The 22,849-nt window shown below is 42.1% G+C and overlaps 1 long non-coding RNA gene across 8 annotated transcripts; it reads left to right on the forward strand.

The window, feature by feature from the left end:
* Positions 1-293: 293 nt before the first annotated feature.
* LOC109207942 lies at positions 294-3,023 on the forward strand. 8 transcript variants are annotated; one of them, XR_002065082.1, is made up of 7 exons: positions 294-438; positions 892-956; positions 1,056-1,775; positions 1,888-2,035; positions 2,101-2,177; positions 2,275-2,328; positions 2,598-3,023. It is a non-coding gene; the product is annotated as an uncharacterized LOC109207942 (long non-coding RNA). The 8 variants fall into 8 exon arrangements; XR_002065083.1 differs by having other exon boundaries at positions 294-1,608; positions 1,691-1,775; XR_002065084.1 differs by having other exon boundaries at positions 294-1,422; positions 1,520-1,775.
* Positions 3,024-22,849: the final 19,826 nt, after the last annotated feature.

Here is a 22,849-nt window from a genome sequence, read left to right on the forward strand (position 1 = left end):
TACTTTAAATAAATCTTTTATTGCAATTTAATTTTTTTCTACGATCTAAATTCAAAACATTATATAAACAATATCTTAGTTCCCATTTTGTTTATTTGTTGTTTTGCTAGCAAAATTTTATTATCACTACATAAGTTTTGTTTATAGTTTATTACATAATATTGTGTAGGTACTCGAGCACAAATATATGAAAAGTTAAAAGGCAAAGTTACAAATAAAAAAGAAACGACAAACAGAAGAAAAAGATTCCCTTAAACACCTAAAGTTACGCCTCTCAATTCCCATAAAGACCTAAAATATTAGACTCCTAGAAATTTCCCCCCAAAAGCTACCGGCACCATCTCTCCCAAATCCCAATCCTTCACCACTCTAACCAACCATCCTTGAAGGCTTGAACCCTCGTCCCTCGTCCTCCTCATGGAAAACATAACCGTCAAGGTATGGCCAACCTAGTCTTTCTTTTGTTTCTCTTCTTAATTTCGATTGTTGCCATTGCTTTCATAGGATTCTTGATTGGGAATAGTTCTTTTCAGTTTCTTCATTACAGTGTGGCACTAAAATGTCAATTTTATTATGAATGGAGGAGCTTTTTCGTATATTTTAATTTCTATATTTGCATATGTTTAAATTAGTTTGTTGTATGAAATGTGAATTAGTAGCTCATCTTGATTTTTGTAATACTAAGTCCGGACAAGCCTTTTTTCCTATAATTTCTTATATATTGTTTATTCTTCATTACCTCCATTTGTAGACTAGGGATCTTAAATGACTTTTTGGGTTGTGCACAGTTTACAGCTATATGGACACAAAAAAACCATACTAATAAATTTTCTCTATTAGAGTAGGTACTGTTCACAGTTGTAGGGTTATTATCTATGTGAATATTTGCAGAGAGCAAATGAGTTGGTGAGGCACAATTTTCACCCAAACTTGATGATCAGTTGAGTGGATATAGGGTGAGTATCTGCATTCATTTGATGTGCAACTTACTAAATAAATAGTCATATGAAAATGCATCTTTGCTTTCTATATATTTTTTGTACTTCTTGTGGCAGCTAGCAATGAAGGAAGCATGCAAATAGGTGAAGAAGAGTTGATTGTTGAGATATTATACAACAATTAGGATAAAGCCATAACTCCTAAACAATTGTAGACGCTATCCAATGAATTTGCTGAGATAGTAGGAAAACTTCTCAAACCCATAAAGCTAGAACTCAGTCATTACTCATTAGCACCTTAGGTCATTGTTCTAGAACTCATAACCCATACAGTTAAAATTTTGCCTCCGTCTCTGAGTGCAAAGTTGATTTGGACTTCCCAAAAGTAGAAGTCAGATTTCAGCATCTGACAGTTGAAGCTTATGTGCATCTTGGCAGTCGAGCACTGCCAACCATTTCAAATTTTATTTTCAACATGACCGAGGTATTCCCCATGCCATCAATTATTACGTTAGAGTAGCACTTGATCATTTTAGCATATGACATCTCCCCTCTCTCTGTATTATGTGCAAACATGTCAGGCTTTCTTAAGGCAGCTCAAAATATACTCTAGCAAGAGAATAAAGCTGACAATTTTAGATGACATTAGTGGGATAATCCGACCTTTCAAGTATGAATCAATCATTAACTCCCAAGAAATCAAAAGCTGGTGAGAGTATGTTTATTTAAAACATTATGATGTTCATTTCTAGATTAACGCTCTTATTGGGTCCTCCAAGCTCTGGCAAAACCACATTGTTATTAGCACTTGCTGGATGCCTCAAATCTGACTTGCAGGTACGGTCATATCTGAATTTTCATGATTTGGAGGTAGAGAAAGAACATGTTCTGCTAGATAGTAATCTTTTTTTTTCCTAAATATTCTATTAAAATGTTGATCAATTTGAAGACGTCAGGGAATATTACTTACAATGGACATGGTCTGAAAGAGTTTTTCCTCAAAAGACATCCCCTTATGTCAGTCAACAAGATTGGCATATAACAGAGATGACCTATGGACTTCTCAGCATATTGTCAGGGTGTTGGATCAAAATATGGTAAAGCTCTATGCAAGTCTTCCAGTTTTCCTACATTACCTAAGATGAACTGTTGAATTTTACAGATATGCTATTGGAACTTTCAAGAAGAGAAAAGATGGCAGGAATAAAACCTGATGAAGATCTTGACCTATTCATGAAGGTCATTGTGATTTTCTTGAATGGCTTTTCTCTAACTATATATATTATTCTTCTTAATGAATTTATCGCAATTCATACATGATGTATTCTCCATGTAGGCATAAGCTTTGGAGGGGAACGAGACTGCACTTGTTGTTGAGTACATTCTAAAGGTATTTTTAAATGCTGGCTTACTTGTAGACGCTATCCAATGAATTTGCTGAGATAATGTTGTGCTTCAAACTAAGAGCTTCTAAATAAGGCTTATGTTTTGAACGGTTTCCAATCTTTTCGTATATACATTGCTTTAATAATCTTAAGGTTTTAAAGAAGCAGATCTTACCCTACCAAAGAAACTGTTGTTTAGTTCAAACGTGATTAACAAGTCCCAACTAGTTAATGTACTAAACTTATGGTGTTGATGTCATTTTTGTATATACAGGTTAGAGTCTATGACTCATTCATATATAGTTGTAGAAAGAGAAGGTGGAAGTCCTGCAAGATTAGGAGGGTAACATGGCAGTCTTATTTACTGCGCCCTTCTTATTGATATCCATAAGAAGAACACTTTCTTTCACGCATTTGGTACAAATACAATCCACTAATGTCTCTCAACTCGCGATCGGAATCTGGTATTAGAAAAGCATTGGAGCACTTTTGGATTTTCACTTCTCTTCATATTCCGCTGATGGTTACCATCACTATCCAGTCTCACATTAGCTAGTTTTCTTTTAAAGCTGTATATTCGTGTTGTAAAAGAGCTATGTAGGAAATTATTCTTTCTCTTGTAGATGAACACCGTTACGTTTTGAGTATAACAACATTTTAGTATTTTAATTTATCTTGAATGATATTGTTGAACCTTTAATTATGTATTCTTACTAATGTATATCATTTATTAAAAACAATTGAAAATATTTTGCTAAAATTTATATATTTGAGCTAAAATATGAATTGTTAGTTACAATATATAAATTCTTGTGGCTAAAGCTGATCGTGGCAAACTCTTCAGTTTATTGCTACGAAATTATGGAATTCATACCTAATACAATATAAAAATTATTGTGGCAAATACATTAATGTATTGCTACGGACTTTTGAACTTATAGCTAAACACAAGTACTATTAATACGAGAATAAATTATAAATTTAGCCACAAAAGTTGAACTTTGTGGCAAATAAATTAAATCTTTTGCTGCAACACAAAATCTTGTGGCTACAATATAAAAATAGCAACAAATTTTATTTGTCGTGGCAAAAGAATAAAATAACTTGCTATAAGTATATTTTTTGTGGCAAGAAATTTTTACCATCACAGCTACAACATAAAAAGAATTCGTGGCAATAAGTATTAGTCCTTAGCCACGGATTATGTAAAGTTTGTAGCTAACTTTTAGCTACGCTACATTTTGCTACGAATACTACGGAAAAAAATATTGTGGCTAAAGTGTTTAGCCACGGAAATTTTCATATTTAGCTACAATGTATTCCGTAGCTATAGATGCCGTATGTTGTAGTGATTATTGATTCCTCGTTGCAAACAAATTACTTTCGCTGCCAAACAAATCCAAATTTCTTTCAGAGACGGATTATACAGATCCGAATCCTTTTCGAATACCTTCTCCTAGTCCGTGTTAGTATCAAATAATTGCAGTTGCTTTAGTACTTGTTCCCACATCGTCAAAAAACGAACCACTCATGCTTCTCAAACCTATATAAACCCCATACTACTTCGTCAATTAAGCATTAATATTTGGTTCTTGTAAGCTGCTCTGAAAAGCAGTAACGAGAAGGTAAATTTTTACTTCTTTCCTTCTGAGATTTTTTTTTTCTTTTTCCTTTTTCATTTTTTTAGGCCAAATTAGAAGGATTTGTTCTTGTTTAACAAGATGATCCATACATGAAAAAGACGATCATATGGTGTGAGGGGATGGTTACTCATTCCCGCCCAAATATCGAAGAGATTACTCTCAAGGTGTCCTGACTATCGGAGAGATTACTCTCAAGGTGGATGGACTATCAAAGAAATTACTCTCAATTGTGACCCGACAATCGGAGAGATTACTCTCAATGTGGCCCGACTATCGGAGAGATTACTCTCAAGATGACCCGACTATCGAAGAGATTACTCTCATGGTGGCCTGACTATTAGAGAGATCACTCTCAATGTGACCCGACTGTCGAAGAGATTACTCTCAAGGTGTCCCGACTATCGGAGAGATTACTCTCAAGGTGGCTCGACTATTAAAGAGATTACTCTCAATTGTGACCCGACTATCGGAGAGATTACTCTCAAGATGAACCGGCTATCGAAGAGATTACTCTCATGGTGGTCTGACTATCAGAGAGATTACTCTCAATGTGGCCCGACTATCGGAGAGATTACTCTCAAGATGACCTGACTATCAGAGAGATTTCTCTCAAAGTGGCTCGACTATCGGAGAGATTACTCTCAAGGTGGCCCAAATATCAGAGAGATTATTCTCAAGGTGTGAAGCGATGGATACTCATCCCCGCCCGAAAACTGGAGGCCATTTCATGTATTTAGACCTTTGTACCCATTCTAATATTCTTGATTTGGACTTTGATGACTTTTTTTTGTCCTTTGCAGCACGAAGAGATGGCAAATTTTAGAGACTATACCTCACCTTCCTCCAAAATTAGATATCTCGTAATCGAGACTGAAGATGGCATAGAACAAACCAAGCTTTCAGTTCACACCCCACAAGCTGGCCGGTATGCAGCCTGATGGCCTTCTTTGAGGAACTCACTTCATGTAAAAAACTGGACCTTAGAGCACAAGTCTACTTCTAATCCATTGTCCAAGATATGGTCTATCCAAGCTCCAATAAATCGCCACGTAAACATTGCAGGATAATGGGAATGGGCTGAAGATGTAGTTGGTGGAAGCCAACAAACCCTTAGTACATCAAAGATTTAAGATGCTGTCTATGCCTCACTTTTCACTTATGAATGAAACTCGAATATTTTGCAAGCATTTTGTGAGGCTTGGTCCCCCAAGATGAACACGCTTCTTACATTAACTGGGGAACTTTCTATCTCTCTTTGGGACTTACATATTCTTGTAGGTCTGCCCATTGCGGGTTTTCCGTATGAAGAAGTGGTACCTGAGACAAGAGAACTCATTGGTTTGGACGAAAAACATATGAGATTTATTCCTCGATCTTGCAAGTATTTATTTGCTGCTTTCCATCACCTTAAGGAAGGTACGGGTGTTAACCAAAAGATCTCCTTGAGCAAGTAACTAGACAAATTTTTTGTGTAAGAAAGCTTTGATATATAAACCTACCCCACTACGAAAGGAAAAGAAATTCGCGCGCCTAAAGTCGACACATAATCCTAACGGAGTTATTCCGAGATAACTAGGTGGTCGAGTGATCAAGAAGCTATATTCTCCAAGCTTAGGGTGAGGTCTGACAAGAAAGATGAAACATATATAGCATCCTTCTTATCATGTTGGCTATGTGCTTTTGTGTTTCCCTATAAGGCAAAGAACTTCATTCGTCCCAAGACTTTTAAGATGGCAAGAATGATGGCAAGCAGGCGAAAGATTAGCCTTGTCGTCCCAGTTTTGGCGAGTATTTATCACGGTTTGAATAAGATTTTGTGTTTTTCCCAACTTGATCGGGTCAAAGTCAGTTTTCCCATCCATTATGTTTACGGCTGGCTTGCACAATACCTGAAAACCCATTATCCACTTGCTAAAGGTTTGTATGTCCCTTTGATGGTGGCAAACTCAGGAGAGGGAGCCACGGGGTACTTTGACAAGAAGGATGCAAGAAAACGCATCCACAATGGAGAGGATATAGTTTGGACACCAACAATGTTAACTAATTCTTGTCCTTATTATTATGTGGATAACGAGGCCCCTAAAGAGTTGGAGTCAAATTACTTCATGAGCTTACGTTTTAATTACCTCCCTTTGAGGTATGATAACTCATTCATCATCGAGCCATATAGCCCGCATCGGTGTGGTCGTCAATTTGTGTTTTACCAGAACGTCCCCATTTTATTTGGAGAATGATATTTGTAGCGCCTCTCTAGATGAATTACTCAGATTTTGGAGGATTTGCACACTGTATCGGTCTATGTCACGTGCGGCTATTCCCCCAACGAGAGATCCTGTGGAGAAGCTTTTCTCCACCAATTATATGTCTTGGTGGGAGAAAGCGCATGTGAAGTTTCTCGAGGATAATTTACAAGCTCTGGTAGATAATGTTGGGCTAATATTTACTATTCCTTTAGGATATGAAGATCAAGTGTTGGAAAGACACTCTCAAAAGTCGAAGAACTACCTCCAATCCCAAAAGTAGTTACACAACATAAGAAAAGGAAGCATAAATGCTCAAAGGCAGCTTTGAAAGAAGTGGTGTGCACTTCAATAGATATAGAGAAACACCCTCCAGTTCTTCCATTTAGTACACGAGTTCCTGAAGATACAAGCCAGAGTACCAATGACGATCAAAATTGGAAAAGGAAACGGCCTAACCCAGTAGATATTGTAGAGGTTCCAAGTGTTGATAGTCCCTGAAGAACGCATACATCTTGTAACAAAGAGGTAGAATATAATCACCTCTCCTTTTTCCTTCCCTTTTTTTCTTGAACGAATAGCTTCACTAAAAAAATTACTTTCTTTCTTTGCCTTTTCCTTATGCAGTTAAATGCCATTAGGCATCCGATGGTACCCCCACATGATAAGCTGCAAGTGAGTGATGAATTTATTGGAGGGCCTACGTCTAAAGTGAGGTCATCTTCAAAGGCATCATCGCTTTCTCATGAAAAAGCCTAAAAAGACAAACTCCAAATGGGATAACTTACGTTCCACCAATTACAAATGTAGCGGTATGTATTTGGAAAGCGCATTTTCTTTAATCGCAAAAAGGAATTCATCTTGGGACTTTGGAATGATATCTGCAATAGACTCTCCAAAACTCGTGCAGAATTGCTCTCATATTATAGGGAGCAAATCATTGAGATTTTTGAGGATATGAAGAAGACCAGTTTTGGATCTTTCTCCATTTGAGAGTTTACTAGATTCTCTTTTTGAGCTTGCCACGTCATATGATCAAGAGGCGATCCAATATGGCTGCTAAGATGACTGAAGATGAGAAGATAGAGCTGATTTGCAAGGTTAAGGAGCATCTCGAATCGTTCAAACTTGAAGCAAGTGAGAAAGTCAAGAAAGTTTCTTCTAGTGAAAAGAAACTGAAGAGAGTTGTGAAGAAGTTGCAGACATTACAACATTAGCGGGAGAATTTTGAAGGTGTTATAGAAGCGACTCAAAAGGAGGTTAAAGAGATTCAAGCAAAAGTTTCAGCTGCCGAGACTGAGGTCTCTTCATATGACAACATAAACTTGCTGTCTCTTGATGATTCGGCCAATCTGGAGGAGAAGAAGAAGAACCTGGAGACTAGCTGTAAAGAATTGATCAACTACAAGTTCTGTCTAGATTAGGCTATTAGCATTATCCCCTTTTATCTTTATGCTAGATTGACCTAGTGGATATTTATTTCATCTTAAATAAGATTTCTTCTCTTTAGCTTTACATTGTCTGACTTTTATCTTAGTTACATAATTTTTAGCTTTACGCGCTTGTAACAAAAGATTCATATCTTGTTGTCGGGGAGTCCAAATAACGAACCGTTTGATTTCCCGAAAATTAGACTTCAATATCTCAAACATATCCAAAACTTAGAATCAAACACATTCAGAATTGCCCAAATAATATTTTGAAACCAACTTAAGATTCCACCACGTTGAAAATTGTCACGACCCCGGTTCACCCTCCATGAACATGTCGTGATGGCACCTAGTTCCTACAACTAGGTAAGCCTAACAGTGCGGAATAACAAATTAACATTTGCGGAATAATTAATTAAAACTGAACATACGGAAATAACAACTATATATAAGGTCACTCGGCCTATACAACTCAAAAATATGCGGAAGTCTACAACTAAATCCCAAAACCCGGAAACACACGGGAAACACAGGCTAATAGAATGTAGTAATCTGCTCTACACCAGAATGTCTAAACAACATGAAAGGAAAGAAAGGAACTATCTACTAAAGCCGGAATAGAGTAGAGACTCCTGGTCTGCGGACGTAGCAGATATACCTCAAGTCACAGCTAGGACTCTCCACCACGAGGATGATACGCCTGGGAGGAAGTACCTGGATCTGCACATGAAAAACATGCGCAGAAGAGGCATGAGTACACCACAGCGGTACTCAGTAAGTGCCAAGCCTAACCTCGGTTGGGTAGTGACGAGGAAGGTCAGGGCCCTACTGAGATAAAACATAATAAATAATGAGACTTGGTATCCCGAGGATCTCTGGGTATCCTCAATAAGTAAGTCGGGGATCTCTTGGTATCCCGAGGATCTCTGGGTATCCTCAATAAGTAAGCCGGGGATCTCTTGGTATCCCAATATATATAGAAACACATGTGCCAGGGATCTCTTGGTATCCCGTACCCTCAGTCCAAAATATCTCAAGTACAGGGGATCTTCCGGGAAGCTGTCCCGTAGTCCCAAATTAAAACACACAACATCAACAACCCATAATCTCAGAATAAATGCTAAAATCAGGACAAGTAATAGTAAATTCTAGCGTAACATGCTTCACAGAGTACAAATAGTACAGCTAAACAAATAAGCAAGTAAGCCAGCTAAGCATGCGTCTCTAAGCTAGCACAGGTATAAACTTACAGTCTAAAATGAACAAGTAAACAGGAAATCTCAATTTAAATACTTCAAGTAGAAACGGGTTTACAACAATTAGCTCAAGTACGCGCTCGTCACCTCACGTACGAGGCATTCAAATATTCAAAGATCATGTCCTAAGGGGAAAGATCCCCCACACAAGGTTAGACAAGCCACTTACCTCGAACCGGCTCAATATCAACCAGAAACCACGCTCTTGCCACGAGTATCCGACTCCAAATGGCTCAAATCTATTCAATTCAATTACACATTGTAAATAACATCGCAAATACCTGGTTTTGCTATTAAATTCAAAGCTACGGCGTAAAATTAGGTGAAATGACCAAAATGCCCTTCATGCCAACACCTCGGAATCGAATAATTTTCACATTTTCAGAACCCTCGTACTCTCACGAGTCTAACCATATAAAAATCTCCCAAATCGGAGGTCAAATGCCCACTCAAAACCCAAAAGTTTGGCCTAAGAAGTTTTAACCAAATTCCTCAAATTTTAGTCCCAAATTCGAATTTTTAATGATGGATTTAACTACAAAATGATGAAATATAACTAGAAGAGATTAAAGAAATGTTACCCAATAATCTTCTCTTCAAAACCCACTCAAAATTGCCCTCTCCCGAGCTCTCAATTGATTTTTGTAACTTATGAACTCAAACCCTCGAAATTTCTATTTCTGCCCAGGGATTTCCGCTTCTGCGGACAAGGGACCGCTTCTGCGGCCCCGCTTCTGCGGAAACCAAGCCGCTTCTGTAGTTTTCACTAAAGGGAACAGGGCCGAATCTGCGATAGCTGGGCCGCTTCTGCGGCTCCGCTTCTGCGATGCCTAAGCCGCTTCTGCGGCTCCGCTTTTGCGAAAATGGCACCGCTTCTGCGGTTTCTGAGGAAAAAGGAGACAAGCCGCTTCTGCAGCCACACAGCCGCTTCTGTGGCGCCGCATCTGCGGTTCCCAAGCCGCAGATGCGAAAATACCAGAAGAGGGACATTCAGCTGCTGCAATAACTTCAAAATTCATCCGTTAACCACCCGAAATCATCCCGAGGCCCCCGGGACCTCAACCAAAAGCAACAATACCACCTAATACCTTATTCAAACTTGTACAAATCTTAAAAACACCTAAAACAACGCCGGAAACCCGAATTAATCAAGGATTCAAGCCTAAGAACTTCAAATTCCAACAAAACACGCTTTCGATCAAAAACCTGCCCGAACCTTGTCCGAATGACCTAAAATTTTGCACACACATCCCAAATGACATGACGGAACTACTGTAACTTCCGAAATTCCAATCCGACCCTCGGATCAGAAACTCACTATCGGACCGGAAACTTATAAAATTCAAACTTCGGCATTTCAAGCCTAAATGAGCTACGGACTTCCAAAATACATTCCGAACACGCTTCCAACCCCGAAATCACCTAACGGAGCTAACGGAACCATCGGATTTCCATTCCGAGGTTGTCTTCACACTGTTCCAACTACGGACCACTTTTCAACACTTAAGCTCTCATTTGGGGACTAAGTGTCCCAGAGCTCTCCGAAACTCAACACCGAACGTCCCGGCAAACCAAAATAGCAGAAATGAACTTAGGGGAAGTAGTTAATGAGGGATCGGGGTGTAAATTCTTATGACGACCGGCCGGGTCGTCACATCCTCCTACACTTAAACATTCGTTCGTCCTCGAACGAGCATAGAGAACATACCTGAAGTAGTGAAAAGATGAGGGTAACTGCTGCGCATATCCTGCTTGGTCTCCCAAGTCGCCTCCTCGGCCGGTTGACCCCGCCACTGAACCTTCACTGAAGCTATGTTCTTTGACCTCAACTTCCTGATCTGCCTGTCCAATATAGCCACTGGCTCCTCAACATAGGATAGATCCTTGTCCAACTGGACTGAACTGAAATCCAACACGTGCGACGGATTACCGTGATACCTCCGGAGCATCGAAACATGAAATACCGGATGAACTCCGGCCAAACTGGGAGGTAAGGCATACTCGTAAGCAACCTCCCCAACTCGCCTCAAGATCTCAAAAGGGCCAATAAATCTCGGACTCAACTTTCCTTTCTTCTCAAACCTCATAACGCCTTTCATAGGCGAGACCCGAAGCAGAACCCGCTCACCGACCATATATGAAACATCACGAACCTTCCTGTCCGCGTAGCTCTTCTGTGTGGACTGGGCTGTACGGAGTCTATCCTGAATCGTCTTGACCTTCTCCAATGCATCCTGTACTAACTCTGTGCCTAATAGCCTGGCCTCACCCGGCTCAAACCAACCCACTGGGGATCTACACCTCCTGCCATATAAAGCCTCATACGGCGCCATCTGAATGCTGGACTGATAACTATTATTGTAAGCAAACTCCGCCAGTGGCAAGAAATGATCCCAAGACCCTCCAAACTCAATCACACACGCATGGAGCATATCCTCAAGAATCTGAATAGTGCGCTCGGACTGTCCGTCCGTCTGGGGGTGAAATGTTGTGCTCAACTCCACCCGAGTACCTAACTCCTGCTGCATGGCTCTCCACAACCGCGATGTAACTGAGTACCTCTGTCCGAAATGATAGAAACTGGAATACCATGCAGACGGACGATCTCCCGGATATAAATCTCCGCCAACCGCTCCGATGAATAAGTGGTACCCACAGGAATAAAATGAGCGAACTTGGTCAGCCGGTCCACAATAACCCAAATGGAATCAAACTTCTTCAAGGTCTGTGGAAGTCCAGATACAAAATCCATGGTGATGCGCTCCCATTTCCACTCCGGAATCTCTATCTGCTGGAGCAACCCACCCGGGCGCTGGTGCTCATACTTCACCTACTGGCAGTTGAGGCATCTAGACACATAGCCAACTATATCTTTCTTCATCCGCCTCCACCAGTAGTGCTACCTCAGGTCCTGATACATCTTCGCGGCACCCGAATGGATGGAATACCACAAACTATGGGCCTCTGCTAGAATCATCTCTCGAAGACCATCAACATTGGGCATACAAATCCGGCCCTGCATCCTCAATACTCCATTATCTCCAATGGTCACATCCCTGGTATCTCCACGCTGAACCTTGTCCTTAAGGACAAGTAAATGAGGGTCCTCATACTGCTGCTCCCTGATGCAATCAAATAAGGAAGACCGGGAAACCACACAAGCTAGAACCCGACTGGGCTCTGAAAGATCCAATCTCATGAACTGGCTGGCTAAGGCCTGAACATCCATCGCCATAGGCCTCTCTGAAGCTGGTAGGTATGCTAGACTCCCCAAACTCTCCGCCCGGCGACTCAAGGCATCCGCCACCACATTGGCCTTGCCCGGGTGATACAGGATAATGATGTCATAATCCTTCAGTAGCTCTAACCACCTCATATGATGCATATTGAGATCCTTTTGCTTGAACAAGTGCTGCAAACTCCGATGATCAGTATAGATCTCACAAGGCACTCCATATAGATAATGACGCCAGATCTTCAAGGCATGGACAATGGCAGCTAACTCAAGGTCGTGGACAGGGTAATTCTTCTCATGTATCTTCAACTGTCTGGACGCGTAGGCAATCATCCTACCGTCTTGCATCAACACTGCTCCAAGGCCAACTCCCGAGGCGTCACAATAGACAATATAAGACCCCGAACCGGTAGGCAACATCAAGATTGGGGCTATAGTCAGGGCTGTCTTGAGCTTCTGAAAGCTCGCCTCACACTTCTCTGTCTACTGAAAATGGGGCACCCTTCTGGGTTAATCTAGTCATAGGGGCAGCAATCGATGAAAATCCCTCCACGAAACGACGGTAGTAACCCGCCAAGCCAAGGAAACTGCGAATCTCTGTAGCTGTGGACGGCCTGGGCCAACTCTGCACGGCCTCTACCTTCCTCGGATCCATCCGAATACCCTCACTAGAAATCATATGGCCTAAGAATGCCACAGAACTCAACCAAAACTCACATTTTGAGAACTTTGCATATAACTTTTTCTCCCTCAAGGTCTGTAGCACGGTCCTCAGGTGCTGCTCATGATCTTCCCGACTCCGGGAATACACCAGAATATCATCAATAAAAACAATCACGAACGAGTCAAGATATGGCCTGAACACATTGTGCATCAAATGCATGAAAGTTGCAGGGGCATTGGTCAGCCCAAATGACATGACAAGGAACTCGTAATGGCCATATCGAGTCCTGAAAGCAGTCTTCGGGATATCTGGCTCCCGAATCTTCAACGGATGGTGACCTGAGCGCAGGTCAATCTTAGAAAACACCTGTGCGCCCTGAAGCTGGTCAAACAGATCATCTATACGAGGCAAAGGATAACGGTTCTTCAATGTAACCTTGTTCAACTGGCGGTAGTCAATACACATACGCATAGAACCATCCTTCTTCTTCACAAACAAAACAGGAGCACCCCACGGTGAAACACTGGGTCGAATAAAACCCTTACCAAGCAATTCCTTCAACTGATCCTTCAACTCCTTCAACTCAGGAGGAGCCATACGATACGGAGGAATGGAAATGGGCTGAGTGCCCGGCAACAGATCGATGCCAAAATCAATGTCTCTATCGGGCGGCATGCCCGGAAGATCAGCTGGAAACACATCGGGATAATCCCGTACCACTGGAACTGAATCAACAGAAGGGGTATCAACACTAACATCCCTCACATAAGCTAAATACGCGCCACTCCCCTTCTCAACCATACGCTGAGCTTTAAGAAAAGAGATAACTCTACTGGGAGTGTGATCTAAAGTACCACTCCACTCAATACGCGGAGTACCTGGCATAGCCGGCGTGACGATCTTGGCGTGACAATCAAGAATAGCATGATGGGGCGACAACCAGTCCATGCCCAGAATAATATCAAAGTCAACCATACCGAGTAACAATAAATCTGCTCTGGTCTCAAAACCACGAATAGTAACCAAACATGACCGATAAACGCGGTCCACAATAAGAGAATCTCCCACAGGAGTAGAAACATGAACGTGGGCACTCAAAGAATCCCGAGGCACACCCAAATGTGGAGCAAAGTAAGAAGACACATAAGAATAAGTTGAGCTTGGATCGAATAGAACCGATGCCTCTCTGTGACAAACCAGTATAATACCTGTGATGACGGAGTCGGAGGCAACAACCTCAGTACGAGCAGGAATACAATAATATCTAGCCCGGCCCCTCTCTTGAGGGTGACCTCTATCTCCCCGACCTCCGCCCCTAGCTGGCTGGGCAGGTGGGGTAGTAGCTGGAGTTGTGATCATGGCCTGAGAGCTCTGAGGAGCCCGCTGTGGCTGAGCAGTCTGTGAAGATGTACCCCTACCAAGTCTGGGGCAGTCCCTAACCATATGGCGTGTATCGCCACACTCGAAGAAAGCTCTGGGAGAACGCGGTGGATGTGACTGGCTGGGGCTAGGCCTGCTGGACTGACCTCTGGAAGCACCCCGCGCAGGAGGCGCGCTAGAAACTGGAGGTGCATAGTAAGGCTCCTGAGGTGTAGGTGGAGCTGGAGTACTGCCGCCGGCTGGAAGAGCTGAATGTACAGGGCGACCCGAATAACCTCTGCCATAACGACCTGCTGATGGGGTACGGGCACCAGAGTAGTGACCTGACTCTCGAGACCTCTTGGCCTCCCTCTCCCCTTGCTCCCTGGCGAGCATACCCTCAATCCTCCTAGCAATGCTCACTACCTGCTGATAAGGAACGTCCGTCTCTAACTCTCGAGCCATGCTAGATCTGATGGGTGGAATAAGACCCTCAATGAACCTGCGAACTCTCTCCCGAACTGTAGCAACCAAAGCCGGTGCATGCCTGGCCAACCTGGTATAACGGATAGCATACTCTGAAACGGTCATAGCACCCTGGCGCAAATGCTCAAACTCTGCGCGCCATGCATCCCTGAGACTCTAGGGAACAAACTCTCTCATAAACATATCCGAGAACTGGGTCCAAGTCAGTGAAGCAGCCTCGACTGGACTGTCTAACTCATAAGTGCGCCACCAATCATAGGCGGCTCCCCGAAGCTGAAAAGCAGTGAAAGAAACCCCGCTGGACTCCACTATGCCCATAGTTCGAAGAATACGATGACACTCCTCTAGAAATCCCATGGCATCGTCTGATGCTAATCCACTGAACACTGGGGGATCATACTTCTTGAACCTCTCAAGTCTCCGTTGCTCGTCCTCTGAAGCAGCTGACCCATCCTCGGGCTGAACTGGCGCTGCAGGCGGTGCCGGAATAATCTCGGGAGCCTGCTCAACCTGCACTCGCTGCTCAGGAGTGCGGACGGCGGGAGTCTGTGCTCCTCCCCCGGCCTGGGATGTGGCTGCAGCAATGGGAAGCAGCCCTGCCTGAGCCAAGGTGGTGTACATGCTCTGAACTGAGCCAGGGTCTCCTGGAGCGATGGAGTAGTAGTGGCAGTAGTAGGTGTGCCAGGTGCCTGGGCTCCGGCTGGATCTGCTGGTGGTACCTCGGCGGCAGCTCGCGCAGGTGCTCTGGCTGCACCACGTGCGCGTCCTCGACCTCTCCCCCGGCCCCGGCCTCTGGCGGCTGCAGTAGGGGACGCGGGTGCCTGATCATCTTGAGTAGCACGTGTCCTCACCATCTGTGAGAGAATAGAAGTTAGAAGTTTAGAATTGATGTCCAAAAATATCGCACGACGAGGAATTCAAATGAAATGAAGATTTTTTTCCAAAACAGTTACATAGCCCCTCGTAGATAAGTACAGACGTCTCCGTACCGATCAGCGAGACTCTAATAAACCGGACCATGTTCCGTGACTCCTATGAACCTAGGACTCTGATACCAACTTGTCACGACCCCAGTTCACCCTCCATGAACATGTCGTGATGACACCTAGTTCCTACAACTAGGCAAGCCTAACAGTGCGGAATAACAAATTAACATTTGCGGAATAATTAATTAAAACTGAACATACGGAAATAGCAACTATATATAAGGCCACTCGGCCTATACAACTCAAAAATATGCGGAAGTCTACAACTAAATCCCAAAACCCGGAAACTCACGGGAAACACAGGCTAATAGAATGTAGTAATTTGCTCTACACCAGAATGTCTAAACAACATGAAAGGAAAGAAAGGAACTATCTACTAAAGCCGGAATAGAGTAGAGACTCCTGGTCTGCAGACGTAGCAGATATACCTCAAGTCTCAGCTCGGACTCTCCACCACGAGGATGATACGCCTGGGAGGAAGTACATGGATCTGCACATGAAAAACATGTGCAGAAGAGGCATGAGTACACCACAGCGGTACTCAGTAAGTGCCAAGCCTAACCTCGGTTGGGTAGTGACGAAGAAGGTCAGGGCCCTACTGAGATAAAACATAATAAATAATGAGATAACGGAAGCAGTTTAAATAAAGTCTACAGCGAGAATCTAAACCAGGTAAATAAGGAAGAACAGTAATAGAAAGCAAATGTAACAATACAAGGAAAACTGGCATCAACAAGGAATAATAGCCGGGGGATCTCTTGGTATCCCGAGGATCTCTTGGTATCCTCAATAAGTAAGTCGGGGATCTCTTGGTATCCCGAGGATCTCTGGGTATCCTCAATAAGTAAGTCGGGGATCTCTTGGTATCCCGAGGATCTCTGGGTATCCTCAATAAGTAAGCCGGGGATCTCTTGGTATCCAATATATATAGAAACACATGTGCCAGGGATCTCTTGGTATCCCGCACCCTCAGTCCAGAATATCTCAAGTACAGGGATCTCCCGGGAAGCCGTCCCGTAGTCCCAAATTAAAACACACAACATCAACAACCCATAATCTCAGAATAAATGCTAAAATCAGGAAAAGTAATAGTAAATTCTAGCGTAACATGCTTCATAGAGTACAAATAGTACAGCTAAACAAATAAGCAAGTAATCCAGCTAAACATGCGTCTCTAAGCTAGCACAGGTATAAACTTACAGTCTAAAATGAACAAGTAAACAGAAAATCTCAATTTAAATACTTCAAGTAGAAACGGGTTTACAACAATTAGTTCAAGTACGCGCTCATCACCTAACGTACGAGCATTCAAATATTCAAAGATCATGTCCTAAGGGGAAAGGTCCCCCACACAAGGTTAGACAAGCTACTTACCTCGAACCGGCTCAATATCAACTAGAAACCACGCTCTTGCCACGAGTATCCGACTCCAAATGGCTCAAATCTATTCAATTCAGTTACACATTGTAAATAACATAGCAAACAACTGGTTTTGCTATTAAATTCGAAGCTACGGCGTAAAATTAGGTGAAATGAACAAAATGCCCTTCAGGCCAACACCTCGGAATCGAATAATTTTCACATTTTCAGAACCCTCGTACTATCACGAGTCTAACCATATAAAAATCTCCCAAATCGGAGGTCAAATGCCCACTCAAAACCCAAAAGTTTGGCCTAAGAAGTTTTAACCAAATTCCTTAAATTTTAGTCCCAAATTCGAATTTTTAATGATGGATTTAACTACAAAATGATGAAATATAACTAGAAGAGATTAAGGAAACGTTACCCAATAATCTTCTCTTCAAAACCCACTCAAAATCGCCCTCTCCCGAGCTCTCAATTGATTTTTGTAACTTATGAACTCAAACCCTTGAAATTTCTATTTCTGCCCAGGGATTTCCGCTTCTGCGGACAAGGGACCGCTTCTGCGGTCCCGCTTCTGCGGAAACCAAGCCGCTTCTTCAGTTTTCACTAAGGAACAGGGCCGCATCTGCGATAGCTAGGCCGCATCTGCGATAGCTAGGCCGCTTCTGCGGCTCCACTTCTGCGATGCCTAAGCCGCTTTTGCGGAAATGGCACCGCTTCTAGGGTTTCTAAGGAAAAAGGAGACAAGCCGCTTCTGCGGCCACACAGCCGCTTCTGCTGCGCCGCATCTGCGGTTCCCAAGCCGCAGATGCGAAAATACCAGAAGAGGGACATTCAACTGCTGCAATAACTTTAAAATTCATCCGTTAACCACCCGAAATCATCCCGAGGCCCCCGGGACCTCAACCAAAAGCACCAATACCACCTAATACCTTATTCAAACTTGTAAAAATCTTAAAAACACCTAAGACAAAGCCGGAAACCCGAATTAATCAAGGAATCAATCCTAAGAACTTCAAATTCCAACAAAACACGCTTCGATCGAAAGCCTGTCCGAACCTCGTCCGAATGACCTGAAATTTTGCACACACATCCCAAATGACATGACGGAACTACTGTAACTTCCGGAATTCCAATCCGACCCTCGGATCAGAAACTCACTATCGGATCGGAAACTTATAAAATTCAAACTTCGGCATTTCAAGCCTAAATGAGCTACGGACTTCCAAAATACATTCCGAACTCGCTCCCAACCCCGAAATCACCTAATGGAGCTAACGAAACCATCGGATTTCCATTTCGAGGTCGTCTTCACACTGTTCCGACTACGGACTACTTTTCAACACTTAAGCTCTCATTTGGGGACTAAGTGTCCCAAAGCTCTCCGAAACTCAACACCGAACGTACCGGCAAACCAAAATAGCAGAAATAAACTTAGGGGAAGAAGTTAATGGGGGATCGGGGCGTAAATTCTTAAGACGACCGGCCGGGTCGTCACAAAAATTTTAGATTTGTGCAGTCTCACCAAAAAAATCATATCTTGGTGTAGAAAGTCAAAATCACGAACAATTTGAATTTTTGGAAACTTAACTTACAAATCTATAACATATTCAAAATGCAAAATTTAATTCCTTAAGGATAGTTTCAGATAATAGTTCGGAATCAATATTAAATTCTAATATGGTGACGATTTCAGATTTGTGCGACTTCGCGAAAACTTTTATATCTTGGTGTAGGAATATTAAAATTGCGCACCGTTTGATTTTCGAAAACTAGACTTCAAAATATAAGACATATCAAGAATTCAGAATCAGAAACCTTCAAAGTCGTCCCAAATAATATTTGAAATTTAACTTTAGATTCCGACACGTTGATAGTTTCAAATTTGCGCAGCTTCACCAAAATATTTGTATCTTAGTGTAGGAAACTCGAAATCATGAATCGATTGATTTTTTGGAAACCAAACTTCAAAATATAAACCATATCCAGATTGCTAGATTTAATACCTTAAGGATAGTTTCAAAAAATATTTCGAAGTCAAATTAGAATTCCGATACGCTGACGATTTCAAACATGCGTGACTTCACCAAAACTTTTATGTCTTGATGTAGGAACGTCAAAATAACGAACCGTTTGATTTCTTGACAAAAAGACTTCGAAATATAGAACATGTCCAAAATATAGGATTTAATACCTTAAGGATAGTTTCAGATAGTATTTCGAAATCAACATCAGATTTTGATATACCGATAGTTCCGAGTTGGCGCGACTTTGCCAAAACTTTTATGTTTTGGTATGGAAGCCTCGGGATCACAAGACGTTTTTCTTGCTATAAATAAAAATTTAAGAGCTCCATTCTCACAAATATCTTGGGTTCAAGTCTCACCGAATTTGAAACATTGCGCCAAACAGTCTTTTTTCTTATACTCGTGTTCCCTTTTGATGCCTCTCTTCTCTTCCCTTTTTTAGGGCAGTGAGCGGATATGAAGACCAACAAACTTGAAAGTTATGCGAACCTGAAGACATAGCGAATCCCCAAACCTCAATGCAAATACTTTGTAGCATCCTAAAAGACTATAATCATTTCATTGAAGACACCAATTTACCATAGCGGCTTGCCCCCTTTAAATCAAATGAGATTCAAAGTTTAATAGAAGAATGGTATCTCAGCTCGATTTTCAAGTGCCGATTGAATGGATTACATTCCATCGTACTGCATTCGGACAACGATTGGGGGATTATGTATCTTTTGAACTTATGCGACTGAACTCAAAATGAAACTCTAAGTTGCCTACGTACCTCGGTGAAGAGGATCAAGTCATACCGTATTTCAGAACTGGTGATTTATTTTTATGTCCTAACTTTTGCCTAGGCCGCCTCTTTCGAGGTTTTCAACGTAGAAGACCTTTTTTTTGGTTCGTACACTGTTTAGACTCATGCGGGCCATGAGTGTAGGAACATGTAGTTTAGGTTCATGCGTCAAAGAGCGTTGCAACTCCAAGGATAATACTTCTTCAAAATCATGCCATTGATAGGGCCGATTCTCCTGCCATATGCATCAACTAGCTTGTAAGCCCCACTTGAATAAGCTTCTTGTACGACATATGCCCATCCCATTTTGAAGTAAACTTCCCAACAGGTTTATGAGAAGTAATAATGGGTCTTCGTATGGCAAGGACTTGATCTCCTACTTGAAAGGATCTCGGGTGAACTCTTTTGTTGAAGGCGCGAGACAATCGAGCTTGATAACATTCAAGAATCTGTTGAGCTTCCAACCTCTTCTCATCAAGCGCCTCCAACTCTGCTACTCGAAGTCGAGCATTTTCTTCAACAGTGATCCCTTCTTGAATAGCTAATCATAATGAAGGTATTTAATGCTCGAGTGGCAAGACGTTTGACTCCATAAACGAGTGAATAAGGGGTCGCTTATGTTGGCGTGCAGTGAGTTGTCCTATATGCCCACAGAGCTTCTTCCATGCGGTCATGCGAATCTCGTTTGGATTTGGAGACGACTTTCTTTAACAGGTTGCATAGAGTCTTGTTGAATGCCATCAGCAAGACCATTGGCGACATCATTATACATAGAAGAGTTACGTTGCTTGAAGCCAAAGAGATAAAAAATATTGTTCATCAACCTATTATCGAATGGCTTGCCATTATTTGTTATTATGTAACAAGGAATGCCAAAACGATAGATTATGTTTACTCGGATAAAACCTGCAACAGTTTCCTTCTTTACCTCCTTAAGAGCAACAACTTTAGCCCATTTTGAGAAGTAATCAGTTGCAGCCAAGATGTATAGGTACCCACCAAGAGGACTTTGGAAGTGGTCTTACCACATCCAATCCCCAAGCGTCAAATGCCAAGGATGCAACAGTCGGGTGCAACACTTTGGGAGGTTGATGAATAACATTTGCATGAAATTGGTAAGCCTTGCATATTCGAGCGTAGTCCAAGCAATCTTTTACCATTGTTGGTCAATAATATCCCGTTCTTTTTATATGGAAGTGGAGCTTCGGTCCAGACTGGTGTGACACACATACCCAGAATGTGCCTCTTGCAAAGCTTGGAGTGCTTCTTCTTTCCCTAAGCATCACAAGAGTACTCCCTCGAATGACCTTCTATATAGAGTATCTTTGTAGTAAAGGAAGCGAGGTGCACGATGACGGATTTTAGTCCTTCTCCTCGGATTTTCTGGAAGTATCCCATAGCTTAAGTAGTTGATAATGGGTTGTCGCCATTCTTCTTTCTCATCTTTAGAAACAGCGACAAGATGCTTGAGTTCATTTTCTTCACCTTCAGCCTCATTTGGCGGCGGTACTACCCATTTTTTGCAGATAGTAACTTGCGCTTGATCATGAAGTGTTAATGATGAAGCTAGGGCAGCTAAAGCATCAACCTTCTTGTTTTCTTTCCTTGGCACATGTTGAATAATCACGTCACCGACCCATCCCATTAATTTATTAGCATAATCATGATATGGGCGTAGTTTAGGTTTCTTGACCTCGTAACTACCTAAAAGCTGTTTGATCACCAACTGAGAGAAACCAAAGACTTGCAGTTGCAACCGCTTCATTTCGACAGCCATTTAAAGCCCAAGTATTAATGCTTCATACTCAGCAACGTTGTTAGAGCATAGTTGCGTCAACGTAAAAGATTAGGGCAGAACTTCACCTTGAGAAGTGACAAATACTACACCAGCGCCAGCTCTTCCACGATGTGCAGCACCATCAAAGTACATCTTCCATGGAGGTTGAACTTCAATGACCATTGCTTCCTCATCAGGTAGTTCGTCGGTTAGCTCCCAATCATCAGGTATAGGGTGATCTGCCAATAAGTCCACTAACGCTTGTCTTTTTATAGCCTTTTGAGGGATGTTCAGAATTCAAATTGTTAAAATTGGAGGTACTACCTTGCTAGTCGATCACTAAGGACAGGTTTTGACATCACGAACTTGATGGGATAAAAAGAGCTTGAAAGTAGTGCTTCAACTTTTTGATTGAGAAGACTAGCTCCAAACATAACTTTTCGATTGTGGAATAATTCTGCTCATTTGGTGTCATCATCATGCTCAAGTAGTAAAGGGATTTTCTTTTCCTTCACTGTTTTCTTGGACCAACAGCACTCCAACTGAACTCTCTTGTACTAATATATATAGTGTCGGCGGCTTTCCAATTATAGGGGTTGCCAAAATCGGAGGCTTCATCAAATAAGTTTTGATACTTTCAAAGGTATTGCTACAAGTTTGGTTCCACTTGAAAGGAACGCCTTTCTTCATGAGGTGACTGAATGGTTGGCACCTCCCAGCTAGGTTTGAGATGAATCTCCTAAGGTATGCTAGCTTTCCTTGCAGACTTTTTAATTCATTAATATCCCGAGGCTCAGGCATTTTCAAAATTGCATCAACTTTGGCTTGATCAATTTTGATCCCTCGATTCCGGACAATGAAACTAAGGAACTTTCCAGAAGTAACTCCAAAGGAACATTTCAATGGATTCATCCTAAGTTGGAACCACCAGAGCAATTCGAACACCATTCTCAAGTCTTTCAAGTGGGCACTCTTCTTTCTTGATATTACCACCAAGTCGTCAACATAGCATTCGACATTCTTGTGGAGAAGGTCACCAAATATATTCTGCATAACTCTTTGGTAAGTAGCACCAGCTTTATTCAAGACAAAAGGAATTACCTTGTAGCAATAAATACCCTTGGGTGTACGGAATGCAGTAAGCTCTTCATCTTTTGGCGCCATGCGAATTTGGTTATAGCTTGATGAACCGTCCATAAATGACATTTCTACATACCCTGTAGTAGCATCGATCATCAGCTCTGGAATAAGAAGCGGGAGTTCATCTTTCGAAC

This window comes from Nicotiana attenuata, unplaced genomic scaffold, assembly GCF_001879085.1.
Source record: "Nicotiana attenuata strain UT unplaced genomic scaffold, NIATTr2, whole genome shotgun sequence".
NCBI lineage: Eukaryota > Viridiplantae > Streptophyta > Magnoliopsida > Solanales > Solanaceae > Nicotiana > Nicotiana attenuata.